The sequence below is a fragment of the Pteropus alecto genome, unplaced genomic scaffold (genome assembly GCF_000325575.1).
Source record: "Pteropus alecto unplaced genomic scaffold, ASM32557v1 scaffold19, whole genome shotgun sequence".
In the NCBI taxonomy this organism is placed as follows: domain Eukaryota; kingdom Metazoa; phylum Chordata; class Mammalia; order Chiroptera; family Pteropodidae; genus Pteropus; species Pteropus alecto.
Genome location: NW_006442490.1, coordinates 771,485 through 778,174, shown reverse-complemented (window position 1 = coordinate 778,174; position 6,690 = coordinate 771,485).

The window sequence follows — 6,690 nt, the reverse complement described above, 5'->3', positions numbered from 1 at the left end:
TATATGTCTTTTAGTTTCTATAGCACAACATATTCTCTCTTTTTTTAAGTGTACAATTCAATGACTTCTGGTAGAGTCACAGAATTGTGCATCCATGACCACACTCAATTTTAGCACATTTTCATCATTCCAAAAAAGAAGTCCCACACCCCTGGGCCATCACCCCCCACTTGTAAGTCCTTACTCCTCTGCCCCAGCTTTAGGTAACCACTAATCAATCTACTGTCTGTCTCCATGGATTTACCTATTCTGGACTTTTCATGTAAGTGGAATCATACAATATGTGGCCTTTTGTGTCTGACTTCTTTCGCTTAGCATAATGTCTTCAGGGTCCTGCATGTGGTAGCATGTATCGGTACTGTTTCTTGTTATGAATATGACCACCATGTTCTCTTCCATTGCCTGACCTTTGTGCATGATTATCCCCTCTGTCAATAACATGTAGTTCCTCCTCTCCCCTCACTCAGATGGCTAACGCCCACTCAAACTCCAGCTTTCTCATTTAGATGGAATGACAAGATTTCATCTTGGAAGGCTTGGATGACCACCCTCTCCTATCTTCTCTCCCTCTCCCATCTTCTCTCCCTCTCTAGTATGGATTAGGTAAGCTTCCTAAGTGCTCCTGCAATATCACGTACTTCCCCTCTTTCTGGTCTTTTTGCCTGTCTTTCTCATAGACTGTCTATTACTGGGGCCATGTGTGTATACTATTCAACCATGTAGCAGAGTATGTGGTACACAATAGGCATTTAATGACTTTGTAGAATTAATGAAATGGGAACATAAGGGGCTGGCCCAGAATGGAAGAGTGGAGGCTCAATTGGTAGAAGACCAATGGGAGGTTTTCTGCTGTGCTTCCAGACTAAACTTTCTAAGACACTGCTTTCTTCAAACCTAATGTTCTCAAGCAAGATGCTAGGCTTCAGTTCTTCCTCTACAAAATGAAGTCTTCACCTGAATAATCCCTACAATCCATTTCAGCTCTGACACTGATTGCTTACACATATATGTTTAATTAGTCTTATAATTATGGGGATCCAAAAGGATACTAAATGCATTAAAAGTACATTCTCTCAATTTAACACAAAATGGCACTGTACAAAATAGTACTTTTCTTTCCTTAAAGCATTAGCAATATGGCATTTACTGGGGTCAAATAAACAAAAAATTAAAATAATGTCTTACAATACAATAGTTAAGGAATACGGACTCCATCAGCTATAAGCTTCTGAATCCTCTTCTAATCAGTTCTATCTTGACACTTGATTGAAATATTAGCAGTAAGTGCCTCTGCATTTATCAGCACTTAAAGACCTGAATTAATTTTCCTACACTGGCTTGGCTTTGTAAGATGAAATAGAGAGTAGGAGACACCACTCTCTCTCAGAGAAGCATTTCTCAACTTCATCAGCCACGCCTGAATTATTCTGTGTGGGATTGCTATTAATAAACGTCACTGTGGCTCCTTCTGGGTCTAGACTGCTCTCATTTAGAGCAACGAGACCCAAAAGTGGCCAAAAGCAACAAAAAGAATTAGAATCACACAGCATACTCTATGTGTACTACTCTAGGGCTTCAGTAATAATAAGTCCCATTTATTGAACACTGTATTGACCCTTTATACATGTCATCTCATGTAATGTTCATAATAATCCATGAGATAAGTATTATTATTATTTTGTTGTTATCATTATCCTCATATTACAAATGAAGAAACTGAGCCACAGAGAGGTTGGGCAACCGCTCAAAGTTATGCATCTAGTAAATGGTAGAGCCAGAATTTAAAACTAGGCCTTTTTGAACACAGAGGCATGGCCTATGATGTACAGGACTTTTGCCTCACATTATTAAATAATTGCTCATTTATGTATCTTTTTTTCCCACTGTGCTATAAGCTCCCTCTGAGTTTGTACCACCAACACCTAGCATAGTGCTTGGCACATTGCTTTATTCATTCCTTCAAAACAAGTCTATTGAGTGTGTACTATATGTTACATTCTGGTTACAGGCGCTTGGGCATACAGCAGTGAACAAGGCAGTAAGATCTTTAGCCTAGTGGAGCTTACATTTAGGTGAAAAAGACAAGTAAACAAACAAGATTTTCTTTGAAGAAAATAAAGCAAGAAAATGGGATTAAGAGTAGCTTGAGGGTGAGAGTGAGTACTGTTTTGTGAGGCTAAGGCAGTCAGGGAAGGCCTCTCTAAGTAGATGGCAATTCATTTGAGCTGAGATGTCAATGACGAGAGAGCCAGCCATGAGAGAAGCCAGGGTAAGTGTGTTTTAGGCAGAGGGACCAGAACATACGAAGTCCAGGAGGTAGAAAGTGTTTGGCACACTGAAGGATGGAAAAGAGGACTAGTGTGAGTGGGGCACAGGGAACAAAGGGGTAAATGGTGGATGTCAGATCTTTATAGGGATTTGTAGGCCTGGGCACCTCCTATTGTATGTGCACTTAGGATCATGGCTGCTGCCCCCTACTGATTCATAACAAGAGCCAGGGTAGAAGAATTAGGTTTTCGAAGGTGAATATTTAGAGGCAGTCATCCCTGGGTTCTGAGAAGGAAAGATGGGCTTCCTCTGCACCTGGTTCCTCTTTTCCCTGAGAATATCTTTCTTTGCAGCCTACTCTTATTTTTCACCCTTTTTCTTTTCTTCCTTCTCCTCCTCCACACACATCTCTAAAACAATTTAAAGCATGCAAGCCATCTCCTTCAACTCCTCCTGGGTCCATGAGACAGCCAATCTGTACCTTGAGTTTCTAATGCAAAAACCCTTGAGTCGGATAAGAGGAGGGAGCAGTGGTGACAGTGACAGCAGCTGCATCCAAACTTGAGCTCGATGCTCAAATGTTTCTTCTGCCAGATCCCTGGAGGGAGTCAGGCAATTTTATCTTGGCTGAAACAGCAGTCTGGAGAGCTCAACTTCCTAACTACTATGGCGAACAGGTAGGAAAGCAAGACTAAGAAAAAGCCAACACCAGCAAACAAGAAGAATAAGTACAGCCTCTGCACCAACAGCAGACAGGCTGGGTGGAGGGCTCTCAGCATAAAATAGGCACAGGTTTCAGAGCACAGCAGAGTACCTTTTCCTGAAATCTATGTCCAGCACTTCTTACTCCCTACTGCCCCACTGTGGAGAAACACTTTTGGGAAAATGTTGATGCTCAGGGTTTATTGTGAGAAAACATTCATCGCTATATTCAACTTTCTGATTTTACGCTCCTAGCAGTCCTCATTTTCCATTTCCTCCAATATCTATCTAGCTTAGAGAAAGGGACTTTTGACAAATGTACAATGGCATCGTCTTTATCTCTCACTATTAAAATTTAAGGCCAATAAACTAAACTAAACATTGAGCTTAGCATTTTTTAAAAAGCAAAAATTTGCACAGAAAAGTAGGAGAAAAGAAATATTAAAGATAAAAGCAAAAAAAAAATTGAGTATACAAAAATAGTGGAATTAAATAAATTAAAGAGCTGGATGCTTGAAAGAGCTAATAAAGTAGATAAACCACTGGCAAACTTATATAAAAAAAACACACATAAAATTAGAAATGAGAAAGGAGATATAACAACCAGTACAAACACTATCTTTAATTGTAAGGAAACGTTTTGCATAATTGTATGCTAATAATTTTTTAAAATATAATGCAATAGATGCTTTTTCTCTACAAAACATATAATATTAAAATTCATACTACAATAAAAAGAAAATCTGAAAAAAATTAATAACTGAGGAACAAATTGAGAAACTGTCTCACAAAGTCCCTAAACCTAATGATAAGTAGTTTCAAATCTTCAGGGAAGAAAACAGAAAAGATTAGGATGTACTTAATTCGTTCCATGAAATAAATATGATCCTGATCCTCAAATCTGATAAAGATAAAATAAAACACAAAAATCAGAGACCAATAGAAACTCTGAATATAGGTATACAAATTTTAGCTAAGACACTAGCAAATATAATTTAGCAAAGGTTAAAAGGAGTGAAATGTCACAATCACAAAGGATTGATTATAGGAAAGCAAGAGTAGTTCACCTTAAGACCGTCCATTAGTATAATATTATCTGTAGCTTAAATCAGTGCTTCCCAACTTTTTCATGGCATACACAGAAAATAAAAATATTTGAATAGGCCACTGGGGTATGCAAATAAGTTTGTTCTTAGCTGGAGGAAAGGGGAAGGTATTTCTGGCTGTCCCAAGCCCACTGGCTACCTTGAGAGCTGAAGGGATAGATATATTGGTGCATCTATAATCAAGGGTGCTATTCAGTATTTATCAAGCGATGAGGCACAGGGATAGACCAATCAGAATGTATAATTAATGCTGCGAAGTAACATTAGATCAGGGTCTTGGTGGCTCCATACTGTACCAGGTATTACCCCTTAGTTGATGGATTCTGTGGCTGTCTGGTGGGGGGCAGGTCCCAGGGAATGGCTGGATCAGTAAGAAAGCATTCAGGGTGTTTAGGGCAACAGTGATTTACTATAGAAATATCTCAGTACTTTAAATTGTCTAATTGTTTTAGTGTGTACCAGCTGAATATCAGTTCTGCCTGCAATCCAGACCCAATCTGTCAGGTGCATCAATTGAGGCACTCTGGGCTAAACTGCACTCTAAGTCTGCTTTTTAGCATTTATTATGCTATATTGTAATGGTTGGCATCTTCTCCTTCTAGTCTGTGAAGCTATTCATCTTTGTCTCTCCAGCACCCTTGCACAGTATCTGACACATAGTAGAAGTTTAATAAATGTTTGCCAGATGGCTGGCTCAAGAATCATTTCCAAGAGATATCCAAAAAAAGCAAAACATAACATTTAATACATATTCTGTAAAATTAGAAATGAGAGAATAAATATGATAAGGATATACATGAAAATGATAAGGATAACATGATAAAGAACATCTATTTTAAAGAACATCTATTTTAAAGATGTAGCAAAATAATACTAAAGAATATTGAAAATTTCTTTTTAAAAATTGGCAAAATAAAGATATCTTCTATCATTTTACTATTTTTTTCACAAACATTCCTTTTTATTTTTCTTTTCTCTATGATTTTGTATTATTTGAGATGTTGGTTAATCAAAAAAGTGAATTACATGTTTTGTGTTATTTCTAACAACTATTCAATTTAAATTTTTGACGAACTATTAGTTTGGGGATTTATTCGCGTAAGCATATATCAATTCTAAAAATTCCAGAAAAGATGAAGACTGTAGTGTTTAATTGGTTGGGTTTAATTATCTGAGTTACAAAAATGCTCATTATAGAAATCAATGCAACAGAGGAAGAGAAAAGGTAGGTGAAGATCTGACAAGCTTTTTGAGTATTTATCCTAATTTATATAGTAACAGAAACTCTTTGAACCAAAGGAAATCAGGTTCAGAATGGAGAAGTTGTGGAGATCAAGAAAAACTCTATTGACAATGAATTGTGCAAGAACATGAAGCCATTAAGCAAGATTTTGAAAGATATTTTCAAAAAGAGATAAAGATATCTTGTCTCAGAGGAAAGGAAAATTTGAAGATGATTTGAAGAATCTTAAAGAAGAACTTATAGTAGAAACTATGAGAATATATGAGGATCTAATTAGTGGAAAGAAAAAAACAAGACCTTTGAAGGAGCAAAAAGTAAAATTTGAATATAAGTTATTGAAGAAATCAGAGGGATGGCAGTGTCCCCCAGTGTGAAAGAGCTACATGATAAGAAGCTGAGAGATCTATTCAACAAGTCCTGGTCAAAAAACATCTCCATTCTATTACCTCCCACACTCGCATCTGTTGAGGGTCCTAATATCGATATTTTAAAATTAAGTTTATAAGGGTAACATTGGTTAATACAATTATATAATTTTCAGGCATACATTATCATTTGACACCTGTATATTCTATTGTGTGTTTACCAACCAAAGTCTAGTTTCCTTCAGCTACCATATATTTGATCCCCTTTACTCACATCACCCTCTCCCTAAACCCTATATTTGACCCCCTTTACCCCATCTATCTCCCTCCTCCTCCCCCACCCCACTAGTAACCACTATTCTATAGTCCTCTTGTAACCACTAGCCTATAGTCCATGTGATGAGTCTGTTTATCCTGCTTATTTGTTGCTTTTAGGTTTATATCTCGCATATAAGTGATATCATGTGATTTTCAACTTTTTCTGTCTGGCTTATTTCGCTTAGCGTGATTATCTCGAGGTTCATCCATGTTGTCTCAAGTGGCAGTATTTCATCTCTTCTTATAGCTGAGTAATATTCCATTGTATATATCTACCACCGCTTCTTTAGCCAGTCGTCTAAGAGACTTTGGTTGCTTCCATGTCCTGGCCACTGTGAATAATGCTGCTATGAACATCGGTGTGCAAATATCTTTTTGGATATCGGTTTTCAAGTCTTTGGGTAAATACTCAGTAGTGGGATTGCTGGATCATATGGTGGATCAATTCTTAGTTTTTTGAGGAACCTCCATACTGTTTTCCTGTTTTCCATAGTGGCTATACCAATTCGCAGTCCCACCAGCAGTATATGAGGGTTCCTTTTTCTCTGCATCCTCTCCAACATTTGTTATTACTTGTCCTGTTTCTTATAGCTATTCTAACAAGTGCGAGATGGTATTACATTGTGGTTTTGATTTGCATTTCTCTAATAGCTAGTGATGTTGAACATTTTTTCATATATTTGTAGGC